The sequence below is a fragment of the Bos taurus genome, chromosome 2 (genome assembly GCF_002263795.3).
Source record: "Bos taurus isolate L1 Dominette 01449 registration number 42190680 breed Hereford chromosome 2, ARS-UCD2.0, whole genome shotgun sequence".
In the NCBI taxonomy this organism is placed as follows: domain Eukaryota; kingdom Metazoa; phylum Chordata; class Mammalia; order Artiodactyla; family Bovidae; genus Bos; species Bos taurus.
Genome location: NC_037329.1, coordinates 2,381,879 through 2,399,727, shown reverse-complemented (window position 1 = coordinate 2,399,727; position 17,849 = coordinate 2,381,879). Strand labels below are relative to the sequence as shown.

At 42.2% G+C, this 17,849-nt stretch overlaps 2 pseudogenes; both read left to right on the top strand.

Moving 5' to 3' along the window:
- The first annotated feature begins 7,874 nt into the window (after positions 1-7,874).
- On the top strand, positions 7,875-8,469 carry LOC789213 (actin-related protein 2/3 complex subunit 4-like; annotated as a pseudogene).
- A 2,922-nt stretch (positions 8,470-11,391) lies between these two features.
- LOC100297110 (tubulin-specific chaperone A-like) overlaps positions 11,392-17,849 on the top strand; it is a 133,051-nt pseudogene continuing 126,593 nt past the window's right edge.

Below are 17,849 nucleotides of genomic sequence, written 5' to 3'. Positions count from 1 at the left end.
ACACAATAGAATTACATTCAAAATCAATGACATGTAACCATAAGACAAAGACAAATTCACAAGAGAAATTAGAAAGTACTTCAGTACTGAGTCACAGTGTAAATAAAACATACATATTTGGGGAATGCTTCAAAAGAAGTGTTCACAGGTAAATGTATGGCTTTAAGTACCTACCTTAGAGGGGAAGAAAAATCTAAAAAGTTTACTACTGTACAATTTACTTATGTGACATTCTGAAAAAGACAAAATTTTAGCAATTTAAAATAAATAAATACTTGCCAGCGGTTTGGGAAATGGGAACAGATGATTACATACAGTAAGGAGATTTTTTTTTAAGGTTATGCAGCTGTTCTGCATGATGCTCTAGCATCATGCTATAAATTAGCACACATAGAACTTTCAAGCACAAAGAGTTAACCTCACTATACGCAAGTAAAATTTTAAATAAAAGGTCAAAGATTCATAGGATAAAATATAGATTATGGTAAATTAATCTTATTTCACATGTGTGTATGATACAACTTCACTGAAGGGGATAAGAAGAAAGATGTTGATTTAACTAACTTTTTAAACAAGTACAGACTGTAAGACTAAAGACAAAAGGAACTGTAGAGAAGCACTGTACTCCAGCTGGTAAAGTTGTGTCTCACCACAAGATATGAGTTAACAGTTCTAAAACCACTATCCTCGTATACCAGGTCAATGGATAAAAGTTGGGGCCAGTTTCCTCTCTGCTGGAGTAGGGCATTGTACATAAGCAGGGTGAGAAGGCTAGAATGATAATATGATACTATATAGAGTGGGGGATACCAATATGAACTCAAGTTTAGCTTAATACAGAAGCAACAATAATCCAGAGGTAGGGAGCACACTTAGTGCACAGACTTTGGTTTCTAATATCATTCTCCAATAAAAAGGAACAAGTGCTCCTTGGAGAAATGGCTGAGTCTGGATTCAAAGCAAGGAATATATAAGATGAGCTACGAGTATATGGCAGAGCCAGAGAGTAAGGAAACACTTAAAACATGCACATGCATATACATCCTCACAAACACACACACAGAGCAACAAAGAAATGCAGTAACCAACTGAAAGAGCCACCAATGGACAAACCTGGAAAAAAACATGGCATTTATAACCCAAGTAGCATAAAATCAATACTTTTAAATCCATGCTGATATAAATGATTGAATTCATAAGTGGATGAGGATAATAGACAGATCTCCCATACAGAAGAATCCCAGATACTGTTTTTAGATACCCCTCCTCAAGGAGATGGGGTGAAAGGAGATAGGGTTATTCCAGTTGTCCAACTTTGACTATTAGGAACTGTCTTAGTTGGTTCCTGTCTCTCTTCATTGTATGCCATCATTTTCTTTCTTTTCTCTTTTTGCACATCCTTACTTTTAGGCACTACAAGTCTCTCCAGGTTTATCTTGCATATATTTTTTACCCTAGTCCATTTCTCTAAGGCATCCTGGTTCCTTTCAGTGGAAAATGGTGTTAAAAACAAAGATCTGGGGCTATGTGTACTCACTGCTACTCAAGCGTCATTGCTTCTAGACCAATCCGTATGTGTATACTAACCTATATATATACACACACGTCTATACATATTAGGATGAGATGGTTAGATCTGGTTAGATGGTATCATCGACTCAAGGGACATGAATTTGAGCAAACTCTGCTGCTGCTGCTGAGTCACTTCAGTCGTGTCCAACTCTGTGCGACCCCATAGACGGCAGCCCATCAGGATGCCCGGTCCCTGGGATTCTCCAGGCAAGAACACTGGAGTGGGTTGCCATTTCCTTCTCCAATGCATGAAAGTGAAAAGTGAAAGTGAAGTCGCTCAGTCATGTCTGACCCTCAGCGACCCCATGGACTGCAGCCTTCCAAGCTCCTCCATCCATGGGATTTTCCAGGCAAGAGTACTGGAGTGGGGTGCCATTGCCTTCTCCAAGCAAACTCTGGGTGATAGTAAAGTACAGGGAAGCCTGGAGTGCTGCAGTCCATAGGGTTGCAAAGAGTCAGACATTACTTACTGAATCAACATCTCTACATTAAGCTAAACTTGAGTGCATACTGTTGTCTTCAACTATAATCCTACTGCAATAATTCTAGTGTTACTCTTTTGCTTAAGGTAAACTTCAACTCAAACAGCAAGAAGTCTGACTCTACCATCTTCTACTATCCATTTAATTGTTTAATTCCAGTATACATGTACAGTGGTATCAAAATTGTGAACCTGAAGCCCTGTGGGAAAACAGGTTTTTCTCACCTAGTGCAAGTCTCCTATCTTTTTATTATATATAATATGTGCATAAGAATTGTGCTTGCACATATAAGAACTTTACCAGTGGCTCAGCAGAAAAGAATCCGTCTGCAATGCAGGAGACACAGGTTTCATCCCTGGGTCAGGAAGATCCACTGGAGTAGGGCATGGCAACCCACTCCCGTATTCTTGCCTCGAGAAACCCATGGACAAAGGAACCTGACAGGCTATGGTCCATAGGGTCGCAGAGAGTTGCACATGACTGAAGCAACTTAGCATGCACACATTTACACATATAAACACATTTTATGTGTATAAATAAAAGTGTACTTCAGCATTCGTGATATGTATGCATCATCTGTAAAAATGTAAGTATGCAAATTGGTAAGATTCTATGCAGGTCAATTTAGTAATACATACAGACACATATACCTTAGTCCAGAAGTTTAGCCTACAGATAGATTGTGGAGATATAGGAAGATATATGTACAACTTAATAATTACACCTTAGTTTGTAATAACAAAATAATACAACAATCTAATATACACCCATCTGAGTTTGGTTAGATAAATTATAATAGATCCAAACAAAGTAATACCATATAAAAGTTAAAAAAGAATGAAGCTGTTCAGTGTGTACCATTATGTAACAATTTACAAGATTATATTTTAGAAAAGAAAAAATAAATATATAACGTGCTACCATTTTTTAAGGAACAAAATGTGTTTTGAGTGGGGAGTAAAGATATATGAAAGTGAAATTCCAGTCCATGGAATTCTCCAGGCCACAATACTGAAATGGGTAATCTTTCCATCTCCAGGGGATCATCCCAACCCAGGGATCGAACCCAGGTCTCCCCCATTGTGGGCACATTCTTTACCTTTTAGAACTAACACCCAAAATGATGTCCTTTTCATTATAGGGGACTGGAATGCAAAAGTAGAAAGTCAAGAAACACATGGAGTAACAGGCAAATTTGGCCTTGGAGTACAGAATGAAGCAGGACAAAGGCTAATAGAGTCTTGCCAAGAACATGCATTGGTCATAGCAAACACCCTCTTTCAACAACACAAGAGAAGACTCTACACATGGACATCACCAGATGGTCAACACTGAAATCAGATTGATTATATTCTTTGCAGCCAAAGATGGAGAAGCTCTATACAGTCAGCAAAAACAAGACCAGGAGCTGACTGTGGCTCAGATCATGAACTCCTTATTGTCAAATTCAGACTTAAGTTGAAAAAAGTAGGGAAAACCACTAGACCATTCAGGTATGACCTAGATCAAATCCTTTATTATTATACAGTGGAAGTGAGAAATAGATTTAAGGGACTAGATCTGATAGACAGAGTACTTCATGAATTATTGACTGACATTCAATAAGTGAAATTGTACAGGAGACAGGGATCAGGACCATTCCCATGGAAAAGAAATGCAAAAAAGCAAAATGGCTGTCTGAGGAGGCCTTAAAAATAGCTGTGAAAAGAAAAGAAGTGAAAAGCAAAGGAGAAAAGGAAAGATATAAACATCTGAATGCAGAGTTCCAAAGAATAGCAAGGAGAGATAAGAAAGCCTTCCTCAGCGATCAATGCAAAGAAATAGAGGAAAACAACAGAATGGGAAAGACTAGAGATCTCTTCAAGAAAATTAGAGATACCAAAGGAACATTTCATGCAAATATTGGCTCTATAAAGGACAGAAATGGTATGGACCTAACAGAAGCAGAACATATTGAGAAGAGGTGGCAAGAATACACAGAAGAACTATACAAAAAAGATCTTCATGACCCAGATAATCACGATGGTGTGATCACTGACCTAGAGCCAGACATCCTGGAATGTGAAGTCAAATGGGCCTTAGAAAGCATCACTATGAACAAAGCTAATGGAGGTGATGGAATTCCAGTTGAGCTATTTCAAATCCTGAAAGATGATGCTGTGAAAATGCTGCACTCAATATGTCAGAAAATTTGGAAAACTCAGCAGTGGCCACAGGACTGGAAAAGGTCAGTTTTCATTCCAATCCCAAAGAATGCCAAAGAACGCTCAAACTACTGCACAATTGCACTCATTTCACACACTAGTAAAGTAATGCTCAAAATTCTCTAAGCCAGGCTTCAGCAATACGTGAACCGTGAACTTCCAGATGTTCAAGCTGGTTTTAGAAAAGGCAGAAGAACCAAAGATTAAATTGTCAACATGAGCTGGATCATCAAAAAAGCAAGAGAGTTCCAGAAAAACATATATTTCTGCTTTATTGACTATGCCAAAGCCTTCAACTGTGTGGATCACAATAAACTGTGGAAAATCCTGAAAGAGGTGGGAATACCAGACCACCTGACCTGCCTCTTGAGAAACCTATATGCAGGTCAGGAAGCAACAGTTAGACCTGGATATGGAACAGCAGACTGGTTCCAAATAGGAAAAGGAGTACGTCAAGGCTGTATATTGTCACCCTGCTTATTTAACCTATATGCAGAGTACATCATGAGAAACGCTGGACTGGATGAAGCACAAGCTGGAATCAAGATTGCCGGGAGAAATATCAATAACCTCAGATATGCGGCTGACACTACCCTTATGGCAGAAAGTGAAGAGGAACCAAAAAGCCTCTGGATGAAAGTGAAATAGAAGAGTGAAAAAATTGGCTTAAAACTTAACATTCAGAAAACTAAGATCATGGCATCTGGTCCCATCACTTCATGGGAAATAGGTGGGGAAATAGTGGAAAGAGTGTCAGACCTTTTCTTTTGGCTCCAAAATCACTGCAGATGGTGACTGCAGCCATGAAATTAAAAGACACTTACTCCTTGGAAGGAAAGTTATGACCAACCTAGATAGCATCTGTCACAGTAAAATAATTAGCTTAATCAAAACTGAATATTTTACATTGAATTGGGGTACTTTACACACCTAAAATATGTGATCTTGGCTTGGTGGCAGAGAAAATAGAAGACCCATATATTGCAGTGGCAGAAAATTTGATGAAACTGCTGGCTCTCCACAACTCAGAAGGCAGGTCGAATTGTTGGCGAGCCCATGGCAAGTGCATGCCTGCTAGGTCACTTCAGTTGTGTCACCTCTTTATGATCCTATCAATTATAGCCCATCAGCCTCCCTGTCCAGGAGATTTTCCAGGGAAGAATACTTGAATGGGTTGCCATGTTCTCCTCCAGGTGATCTTCCTGTCCCAGGGATTGAACTCACATCTCTTATGTCTCCTGCATTGGCAGATGGGTTCTTTAACACTAGCACCACCCACCTGGGAAGCCCTGCTCTAAGTGAGGGTGTAGGAAATAAACTATGTTGCTTTTACTTTCTGCTTTTAGCAAGATGCTATAAAGAAGGTATAAGCTCTGGGTAGAACTGGTATGTTTGCAAACAAAAATGAGAGGGAATAAAGAAGATTCAGAAATTTTGGGATTCAAACTTTTAGAATATTGGTTTTATGACACCAAAAATTAAAGATAAGATTGAGAGAAGTTTGCTAAGGAATGTACTCCTTCAACTTATTTCTAAGTCAAAGATCAGATGTGTGCAGCTTACATCCATGCCCTGTGTTTCTGACAAACTCAAGGTTAAGAGAGCCGGACAGGGGGTGAGGAAGTAAAACAAAAAACCAAATCTGGGTTTGGACTATGCCTAGGAAAGAATTTTGTTCATGTTCTGAGGCACATAGAACTGACTAGAGACAAATAGATGAAAGATCTACTAAGTTGTAAGATTTATGTTGCCAAAGAGATCATGAACCCAGCCTAAAGAGCAACCTTTCAATGTTGGAGCCTTAGAAGAGCTCTTATTATGTTATTATTATGTCCCTTTTCCATCACTGGATATCTAAAGGGCCTGAAAGGGAAGCAGATAGATTGTATTGTTATTCTACAGGTGGCTGGGATGCAGGGATCCCACACTCCAGATCTGGTGGAGGGCACTGGGCATCCTTCCCTCCTTGGACTTGGATATAGCAATGGCAAAGCCCAGAGAAATTCATTTTCCTAAAAGAAAACCACATTCACTTTATCTTCAAAGGTGGAATGCTATCAGAGGGTAGACTGCTGCAGACTTCTGGCTATTCATCCAATTCGTGTATTTATTTTCATGTATTCATGTATTTATTTTCTGGTTTAGACCAAATGCCTCATTTTTCCTTGAAGGGAGGACAGCCATCTGACCAAGTTCTAGCCAGTGGGATGCAAGAAACCATGATCTGCTCAAAAAAAAAAAAAAAACCACCCATACTTGATGCTTCAAATTTGCATATTGATGGGAAGGAGCACAGTGGCCTTGGAAATTGTATATTGATGAAGAAGATGTAAGGAAGAAGCTTTGTTTTGGGGGGAGAGCTGCATGCTTATTGTGAGCACCTGTGTGGGGTTTCGTATTGGCTACACATGAGCTTCCATTGAGTTCAGCCACTAAGTTCAGGGATCTGCATGTTATAGCAGCTCATGCTACCTGATACCAACATAGATGTGCTGATAAGGAGGGTATGGAATAGTGCACACAATAGGACCCTAATTTATAATTTAAAAAAGGTATGGAGATTCCTTTAAAAACTAGGACTAAATCTACCATATGACCCAGCAATCCCACTGCTGGGCATATACCCTGAGAAGACCATGACTCTAAAATGTACACGTACTCCTATATTCATTGCATAACTATTTACAATAGACAGGACATGGAAGTAACCTAGGTGTCCATCAGCAGATGAATGGATAAAGAAGATGTAGTACATTTATACCATGGAATATTACTCAACCATACAAAAGAACAAATTTGAGCCAGTTCTAGTGAGGTGGATCGGAGAAGGCAATGGCACCCCATTCCAGTACTCTTGCCTGGAAAATCCTATGGATGGAGGAGCCTGGTAGGCTGCAGTCCATGGGGTCGCGAAGAGTTGAATACGACTGAGCAACTTCACTTTCACTTTTCACTTTCATGCATTGGAGAAGGAAATGGCAACCCACTCCAGTGGTCTTGCCTGGAGAATCCCAGGGATGGGGGAGCCTGTAGGGCTGCCATCTATGGGGTTGCTCAGAATCAGACACGATTGAAGCGACTTAGCAGCAGCAGCAGCAGTGAGGTGGATGAACCTAGAGCAGGTTATACAGAGTAAAGTAATTCAGAAAGAGAAAAACAAATATTGTATATTAATGTATGTATATGGAATCTAGAAAAAAGTATTGATGAACCTATTTTCAGGTAAGGAAGCAGATGTAGAAAACAGACTTGTGGACACAGTGGGGGAAAGAGAAAGTGGTACGAATGGAGAAAGTAGTATCTACATATATACACTCAAATGTGGAAAATAGCTAATGAGAAGTAGCTATATAACACAGGGAGCCCAGCCTGGAGCTCTGTGATGATCTATAGGGGAGGGATGGAAGGAAGAGAGGGAGACCCAAGAATGGTAGAATATACATATAATTGTGGTTGATTCGCATTGTTATATGGCAGAAATTGACATAACATTGTAAAGCAATTTTCCTCCAATCAAAAAATAAACTTAAAAAAAAAAAGCACAAGTGAGACAGGTCCGGCATTGCTGGGCTGGCCACTTCCGCACTTCTGCTTTCCTGCCCAGCCAGCATCCGTGATGACTGCCACTCTCCAGTCCCACCTGAGTGTGGAGCAGGCCACGCTGCAGGCTGCCCTCTGCTTGAAGGATTTCTCCTCCCAGATAGTGGAACAACACAACAGGCCGGAAGTGGAAGTCAGAAGTATTCTGACTCATTCATTCAGAAAGAGCTCATTCTACAACCCATGACCATCAGCAGGACTGAGAAGGAAAAGATTCTGATGAAATGCTCCATCAACTCTGTCAGGGTCAGCATTGCTGCGAAACAGGCTGATAAAACAGAGTCGATTCTAGGTCACAAGTTCAGGCACCTCATCATGATGCGAGCAGAGAGCTTCTTTATCCTCTGAAGGAAACCAGTGGAGGGGATGACATCAGCTTTCTGTTCACCAACTTCCACACAGAGCAGATGTATAAACACAAGTTTGTGGACTTTGTGATCCCCTTCATGGAAGAAATTGACAAGGAGATCAATGAGATAAAGCCGTTGGTCAATGCCTGTGAGCGCTTTGTGGTGGAGGAGTTCCTCAAGAATGTTTAAACTATCTGGCTGTATCTCATGGCCTTACCCCTCAGACGCCTGCATGTCTCTGTGAAGGCATCCTGGAGTTAACGTCCCAGAGTGGCAGAGGTGGCAGTAGCAGAGCGGAGCTGGGTCGGGGTGGGCATTAGATGCAGGAGGTGGGTGTTGTGCTTGCTCGCTGGGCCACAAAGCAGCAGTGGACCTACCCCCAGGCCACATGTGCCTGGTCAGGCTTGCTTCTTATGTCCTGGGCCAGGACAGATTATTTTTCTTAACATCTTGAAACATAAAACTTTGTGCTTGTAGGAGACTGCAACATTTTTGTCTTTTTTTTTTTAAGAAACAAACGATCTCCACCTCCAGTGACTGTGACTGGTCCCAGTGATTGTACCTTATTGGTTGCTGTGGGTCTGTGAGGGCCTGGGGCCAGAAGGCAGCTACTGCTCCTCCCCCAGAACCACCCCAGGTGGGGACAGAGGGAGGTTTCAGACTTGCGTTCCTCTCCCTCATCCTCCTGTCTCCTTGGGCCCAGTAGAAGTGGTAGGGACCCTCTGCCAGCTTCCTGAGCTCTGCCTGCAGTTGGCCACCCTGCACTGGCTGGGGACAAAGGCTGAACTGGTGGCCTCCAGGCACACCTAGGAGCTGGGACCTAAAAGCTAGGCTGTCTTTGGCCCCAGGGGCTGCTTCTTGCCCTCCCAGCTGAGAGGGGGTGCTGTTTCACCTTGTCTGTCAGAGCAGTGCCTGTGCTAGAGGTGGAGAGGTGAGTCCTCCAGAGCATCCCTACTAGGGCCTCCTGCCTGCTCTGGTTCCTCTGCTCCCATGCTTGCTGTATCTTTTCTTATTCTGGTGGATCCTCCCTCCCCTTATTTGCCCCTCTAGGGCTGCATGAATAATAATAATGTGCTTTTTTTAAAAAGCACAAGTATGTGAAAGATGTTTTTCTGGAAGAAACTGTGGACAGTGGGGAGAGAGACTTCCTGTTATGAGTAAACAGGAGATCTTTATTTTTCCTTTTGTGATCTATATCAGTTTGACATTTTAAATATGTACCTATACAGATTCCATAAAAGTTATAAAAATATGCTTCTTTCTGAGACATAATCTTTTGCATATTTGAAACTTTTATAAGAAATATTGTGTATTATTTGTGCTGTTTTCAGAGAAATGAAGATTGATGAAAAGGATGTAAGGAGAAACTTGTGAGCTCAAGTGTGAATTTATTTCTTGGGAACAAAAGTATTTTGCCCCACAAGGAACTGTGTGCTGTCACCCACAGGGGAAGGATGCATATAAAGGAGGCTAAGAGGATTTCTCACACTGAGGAGGACATTAGACAAAGCGGTGGCTGGCAGCTTGTTTCATTGAATGGTAATAGTTACTGACAGCCTATTTCATAAACTGAGGGAGCTTTTCAAGATCTGAAGCAGAGTCCTGGGTGCCCCCGGCACCTGTGGTGCCTCCTAATGGCCCCAAGAATAAAGGAATCTGTATCTTGTGGCACCAGTAAGCCTTAACCGTGCTGTGCCACTATTCACAGCCAACCAGTTCTGTCATCCAAGTTCACAGCCTTCACCAGTTGGCAGCACATGATGGTCTGTAAAGGGCCCAACTCGTAATTCTCATCAATGGTCATGACTGCAGGCTCTTCACTCTCAGCCCCAGGTTCCCTAGCACCCTCCTCTTCTGCAGCCTTCAGGGGCATGGTACAGAGCAAGACACAAGAGCTGGCCTGGAGGTTAGCACAGGAGGGCAGCCAGCACTAGATGGAGGGTGGCAGGGATGAGCTGTCCACATGGAAGGAGAATAAAGAGTACAGATTTGGATTCTCTTGACAGTGCAGGCCACTTTAAGATAGTGATGGAGCAGAAAAACCTTTAACCCTGGGATTGGGAAGAAATTCTGGATTTCCCATAACTGGAACACTAATAGATCACTAATTCCCAGGAAATGGGATTTATACACAGCCCTCAACTGTATATCCTGCTTAATTTTTTTGTATATAGGAATAATTTAGTGATATATGGAGTAAACATAGCAATTTATTCATTCACTCCAAAAGCATTTTTAGGGGGTGGCTACCTCCTATGTACAAGGGATAACACTGTGGTTGTTGTTCAGTCTCTAAGTCATATCTGACACTTTGCAATCCCATGAACTGCAGCATGCCAGGCTTCTCTGGTATAGTCCACCATCTGATGGCAGAGAAAGGAAGTAATTATTGCCGGTGACATCCAGAGTTCTGAGGTAGCCCTGAGGACTGGACTCCCTGTGTTACATAGCAACTTCTCACCAGCTATCTATTTTACATGGTAGTGATATATGTCAATGCTACCTTCTGCATTCACCCCACTCTTTCCTGCCTCCACTGTGTCCACAAATCCATATTCTACACCTGCATATCCATTTCTTCCCTGCAAATGGGTTCATCATTTGTTCATCATCAACATGCAAATGTTCATCATCAACATTTTTCTAGATCCCATATATATACATTAATATGCAATATTTGTTTTTCTCTTTCTAACTTACTTCACTCTGTATAACAGGCTGTAGGTTGAGGGTCCTGAAGGCTACACCCAATCTCACTGAATCCCAATGTCAGTGACATGGGCTTCATGTACTAGAACCTCTCAAGGAATAACAGTGGGGTTTCTAGACTCCACAGACCACACAACTATTGCACCTCATTTTTGAGGGTCATGATGGACACACCAGATAGTCAGGACCATACATAGGGGTACCTTCTGCTAGTATCTCCATGATGCACTGGATTCTGATTCAGTGCAGGAATCAAACTGATTCCTGAATCAATTTACAGGCTCACTGAGGAGACAAGACTAATTGAGATGAAGTTAGAAGGAAAATGCCTCAGAAAGCATAGAAGTGACTGTAATAATGGTCCCATCTGGCACTGAACCAAAAATAGAGTTGCATGAAAGAATGAATGAGGGGACAATGACACATAGAGCTGTGGGTGATCCAGTTTTTCAATGACAGAAGCATGGTGGCAGCATGCCTGATATGAGCGATGTCAGGTACTGGCTGAACATAGGGATCACTGTCAGTGAAGGACACTGAGTACCCCTCCTAATGCCTGGGACTTAAGAGAAGATATGTAGTGAAAGAAAAGGATCACCCCCCTTGGGACTGCCTCAAATAACCAGCATCACAAATGTTCTATTATCTAGTGTCATTGTTGTTTGGGGAACTCTGGAAATTTTCCTCATCTTTACATTTTCATCTAAATATGCGGTACGGTTAGACACAGGTGTGCTTTGAATTAATGTGAAAGAGATCTTTTTTCACTTCCTTGTTTCAAGGACAGTGTTTGTTGGTTTTATTTGGAGACCATTGGGGAAAGTTTTAAAATGCTATCACATAACGTAGAGACCCTTTCATAAGAAATTCCTCTCCTGTGGGAACTGTGTAAGAATTTAAAATAAAAGAACGTCTGACACTTCTTAATTAAAGGCAGCCCTTAGTTAGGTCGTTATGCCAGCAGATGTATTTTGCAGCTGCTGAAGAAAGGAAACAAGCCTTTATGTTCCTCACACAAGAGACAAGACTAACTGAGATGAAGAAGTCAGAAAAAAAGTGCCCCAGAAAACACAGAATTGAGTGTAAGTGGGGGAGAAGCATTTCCTCCTGGAGAGGCCAGTGTATGATTTGAACCCAACTGTCTTTTTCCTTTGTCTCTTCTCTTTTTCCTTTGACATGCCTGTCAATGGCCATTTGGGCCCTCGTGTCAAGTTATAGAATACATATTAGGGAAAAATGCTTTCAAACCAGCAGTTCACATAAGACAAATGATCTTTCCTCTGCTGCCTCCAATACTATTGAATTGTGATGTTTTCTACAAAATAACCCAAAAGTCTATTGGGACTCCGGGTGTTGGAGCTGTCCATCCACTCATGTTGCCAACAGCCAGCCTGCTCTACAGCTGCCATTGGCCTTCCGTCATTTCCTGAGAGCAGGTGAGAGAGCTGCATGTGTGCATGACTGACCCTCCAGACACACGTCTCCACCCGGGGACAAGACAGGGGAGCATGCCCTTTGTTGCTTATTCATCACAGCAAGTGTCAGTGAAGGGAGATGGCTTGTCAAGCTAAGGAAGCATTTTGGCTCATTTTGTCATGCGGAGGATGTACCAAGCACTCCAATTAGCACAAAACATCCTGACAGATCAGCCCTATTAACATATTTATATGCTGTATTTGTCCCATTGCGCTCGAGAATCAATACTGCATCGATTCACTCTTAATTGTCCTCTAAAAGTTCTATGTCTGTCAGGCCTGTCTTTGTTCTTCAGATGACAGCTTCAAAGGAGACAGGACCACTTGTTTCACCTTTCCTGGCACTTGGGCACTATGTGGCAGATGGTGTGCTTTAGTAGAAAGAACACTGGATGAGGGCTGGACAGACCTGAATTTGCATCATATTTTGAAAAACTATTTCTGCTTTCCAAGTCTCCATTTCCTTATCTACAAAGTATGAATACTACCACCTGACTCCCAGTTATTGCTAGGATAATAAGCCAGTGAAAAAACACAGAGCACTTTCACACAGTATGTCCGGGTTTCTCCACAATCAAGGAACACAACTTCTTGGTTTCTTGATAAATATATCCCCCATTTAGCTGGAGACATCACACAAAGTGACCAGGTCCAGAAAAAGGTATATGTCCCAATATGTGTGTTTTATTACTTTGTGAACCCTGGATTAGTCCTACTTCACTGTATGGTTCCTAAATTCACCTTTAGGATCACCTAGGAGGTTTTACAACATATAATATCCCATCCCTAGAGAGACTCTGATCTAGGAGGTCCAGGATGGGTAGTGAGCTTGGCTAGAGGCTGTGTCCCTGGCTGGAACATAAAGCTACCTCAAGCCCTACAGGACTGAGCTCATAGTGTGACCTTCAGGCTTCTCTTTTCCTCCCAGCACTGTCCTGAGCACCAGGCCCTGAGGTCTGATTGGGGTGGGCAGGGCTGTGCAAGGATGCAGAGAGAGGAGAAGAATAGAAGCCTCCCCCAATCTGAGTGACAGCCCTTATTAGTCTCCTGGGGGTCAGTCTCTTCAACTTAGGCCCATCTGCTTGCTGCTGCCAGATGGATCTTTCTGATACAAAAAAATAATCACTTCCGTCACCAGCTTAAAACTCCTCCCTGATTGTTGGCTTAATGATAGTGACAATAGGTAATTTTACCTACTCCTCATCACAGAAGGGAAATCCAGAGCACAGAGATGCTCAGCCACACACAGCCAGAAAGTGGGGCAGAACCAGAAGCATTTCTCCTGGGCCCTTGCCATCGTGCTGTTCCTGGAGCACTATGGCTGAGCACTGCTCAGGGGCCTGCCCCAGTCTGTCATTCCTGTCCCATCAGGGGCCATCTGCGCCCTCCACTGGTCACTTCCTCTCCCTGCCCTGAAGTCCAGACTGCCCTAGGGAGACTGGATGCCTCTTTTCTGTTCTCTAAAGTAATGGATCCTACACTTCAGGGGAGGCATCCTTGCCCCCCTCTCCCTACTGGGCACTTCCCAGTGATAGAGAAAATTGCCCAGACTTGGTACTAGCCTAGCATAGGGGAGGTTTTCTCTTGGTTTGAAGAGTGAGTGAGGAATGAAAGGCCTGTGGATGCCAGCAGTACAGAAGGATCGAGATGGGGAGCATGAGAGCACAGAAACTCCTAGTCATGGCAAGCTGCTGCTGCTACTACTACTACTAAGTCACTTCAGTCTTGTCCGACTCTGTGTGACCCCATAGACAGCAGCCCACCAGGCTCCCCCGACCCTGGGATTCTCCAGGCAAGACCACTGGAGTGGGTTGCCATTTCCTTCTCCAGCCACGGCAAGAGCTAATGTGAAATCTGTGCCTCTCAACCTTTCCTAGGCACCATCCTCAGTATTATCAAAAAAAAAAAAAAAAATGGCTTTTATTTCATTGCAAAGAAATTCCACCAAGTAACACTGTGCCAGAAATATCTGAGAGTGAGTTATATTCCTAACACATATACTTTGCTGGGTTTTGTTTGCAAGAAATCTTGACATACAAATGAAAGAAAATCCTATGTGGTCAATTTTTCACCAATAATTTTATTTGGCCAGCAGGTAAACATAGGCTGCATTAGACATCTCTATGAGACTTCCTTTAAAATTGTCAAAATCATCTTCTCTCTGACATTTACTACCCATCCTGCAATAGTTTGTTGTGTAATATATAACAGTAGCAACAGCAAACATAAGCAAACAATAAGCAAAAATTAAAAAGTAACCTCTAGAATGTGAGAAAATGTCTGTAAATCATCTGATAGAAGTGTATATACAAAATATATCTTAAAACTCATGCAGTTCAAAGACAACAAAATTAAACAACCCGATTTTAAAATGAACACCCATGGCTGATTCATGTCAATGTATGGCAAAAACCATTGTTCAGTTCAGTTCAGTTCTGAAGTAGTGTCCGACTCTTTGCAACCCCATGAATCACAGTATGCCAGGCCTCCCTGTCCATCACCAACTCCCAGAGTTCACTCAAACTCATGTCTATCAAGTTGGTGATGCCATCCAGCCATCTCATCCTCTGTCATCCCCTTCTCCTCCTGCCCCCAATCCCTCCCAGCATCAGAGTCTTTTCCAATGAGTCAACTCTTTGCATGAGGTGGCCAAAATATTGGAGTTTCAGCTTCAACATCAGTCCTTCCAATGAACACCTAGGACTGATCTCCTTTAGGATGGACTTGTTGGATCTCCTTGCCAAGGGTCCAAGGGACTCTCAAGAGACTTCTCCAACAACACAGTTCAAAAGCATCAATTCTTTGGCACTCAGCTTTCTTCACAGTCCAACTCTCACATCCATACATGACCACTGGAAAAACCATAGCTTTGACTAGATGGACCTTTGTTGGCAAAGTAATATCTCTGCTTTTGAATATGCTATCTAGGTTGGTCATAACTTTCCTTCCAAGGAGTAAGCATCTTTTAATTTCATTGCTGCACTCACCATCTGCAGTGATTTTGGAACCCAAAAAAACAAAGTCTGACACTGTTTCCACTGTTTCCCCATCTATTTCCCATGAAGTGATGGGACCAGATGCCATGATCTTCGTTTTCTGAAAGTTGAGCTTTAAGCCAACTTTTTCACTCTCCTCTTTCACTTTCATCAAGAGGCTTTTTAGTTCCTCTTTACTTTCTGCCATAAGGGTGCTGTCATCTGCATATCTGAGGTTATTGATATTTCTCCCGGGAATCTTGATTCCAGCTTGTGCTTCTTCCAGCCCAGCATTTCTCATGATGTACTCTGCATATAAGTTAAATAAGCAGGGTGACAATATATAGCCTTGACGTACTCCTTTTCCTATTTGGAACCAGTCTGTTGTTCCATGTCCAGTTCTAACTGTTGCTTCCTACCTGCATACTGATTTCTCAAGAGGCAGGTCAGGTCATCTGGTATTCCCATCTCTTTCAGAATTTTCCAGTTTATTGTGATCCACACAGTCAAAGGCTTTGGCATAGTCAATAAAACAGAAATAGATGTTTCTCTGGAACTCTCTTGCTTTTTCCATGGTCCAGCAGATGTTGGCAATTTGATCTCTGGTTCCTCTGCCTTTTCTAAAACCTGCTTGAACATCTGAAAGTTCACAGTTCACATATTGCTGAAGCCCGGCTTGGAGAATTCTGAGCATTACTTTACTAGCGTGTGAGATGAGTGCAATCATGCGGTAGTTTGAGCATTCTTTGGCATTGCCTTTCTTGGAGATTGGAATGAAAACTGACCTTTTCCAGGCCTGTGGCAACTGCTGAGCTTTCCAAATTTGCTGACATATTGAGTGCAGCATTTTCACAGCATCACCTTTCAGGATTTGAAATAGCTCAACTGGAATTCCATCACCTCCACTAGCTTTGCTTGTAGTGATGCTTTCTAAGGGTCACTTGACTTCACATTCCAGGATGTCTGGCTCTAGGTGGGTGATCACCCCATCATGATTATCTTGGTGTGAAGCTCTCTTTTGTACAGTTCTTGGTGTATGTATTCTTGCCACCTCTTCTTAAGATCTTCTGCTTCTGTTAGTTCCATACCATTTCTGTCCTTTATTGAGCCCATCTTTGCATGAAATATTCCCTTGGTATCTTTAATTTTCTTGAAGAGATCTCTAGTCTTTCCCATTATATTGTTTTTCTCTATTTCTTTGCATTGATCGCTGAGGAAGGCTTTCTTATCTCTTCTTGCTATTCTTTGGAACTCTGCATTCAGATGCTTAAAGCTCTCCTTTTCTCCTTTGCTTTTCACTTTTCTTCTTTTCACAGCTATTTGTAAGACCTACTCAAACAGCAATTTTTCTTTTTTGCATTTTCTTTCCATGGGGATGGTCTTGATCCCTGTCTCCTGTACAATGTCACGAACCTCTGTTCATAGTTCATCAGGCACTCTGTCTATCATATCTAGTCCCTTAAATCTATTTATCACTTCCAGTGTATAATCATAGGGATTCTATTTAGGTCATACCTGAATGGTCTAGTGGTTTTCCCCACTTTCTTCAATTTAAGTCCGAATTTGGCAGTAAGGAGTTCATGATCTGAGCCATAGTCAGCTCCCAGTCTTGTTTTTGCTGACTGTCTAGAGCTTCTCCATTTTGGCTGCAAAGAATATAATCAATCTGATTTCGGTGTTGACCATCTGGTGATGTCCATGTGTAGCGTCTTCTCTTGTGTTGTTGGAAGAGAGTGTTTGCTATGACCAGTGAGCTCTCTTGGCAAAGCTCTATTAGCCTTTGCCCTGCTTCATTCCGTACTCCAAGGTCAAATTTGCCTGTTACTCCAGGTGTTTCTTGACTTCCTACTTTTGCTTTCCAGTCCCCTATAATGAAAAGGACATCTTTTTTGGGTGTTAGTTCTAAAAGGTCTTGTAGGTCTTCATAGAGCCATTCAACTTCAGCTTCTTCAGCATTACTGGTTGGAGCATAGGCTTGGATTACCGTGATTTTGAATGATTTGCCTTGGAAATGAACAGAGATCATTCTGTTATTTTTGAGATTGCATCCAAGTAGTGCATTTCATACTCTTTTATTGACCCTGATGGCTACTCCATTTCTTCTAAGGGATACCTGCCCACAGTAGTAGATATAATGGTCATCTGAGTTAAATTCACCCATTCCAATCCATTTTAGTTTGCTGATTCCTAGAATGTCGATGTTCACTCTTGCCATCTCCTGTTTGACCACTTCTAATTTGCCTCGATTCATGAACCTGACATTCCAGGTTCCAATGCAATATTGCTCTTTACAGCATCGGACCTTGCTTCTATCACCAGTCACATCCACAACTGTGTATTGTTTTTGCTTTGGCACCGTCCCTTTATTCTTTCTGGAGTTATTTCTCCACTGATCTCCAGTAGCATATTGGGCACCTACCAACCCAGGGAGTTCCCCTTTCAGTATCCTATCATTTTGCCTTTTCATACTGTTCATGGGGTT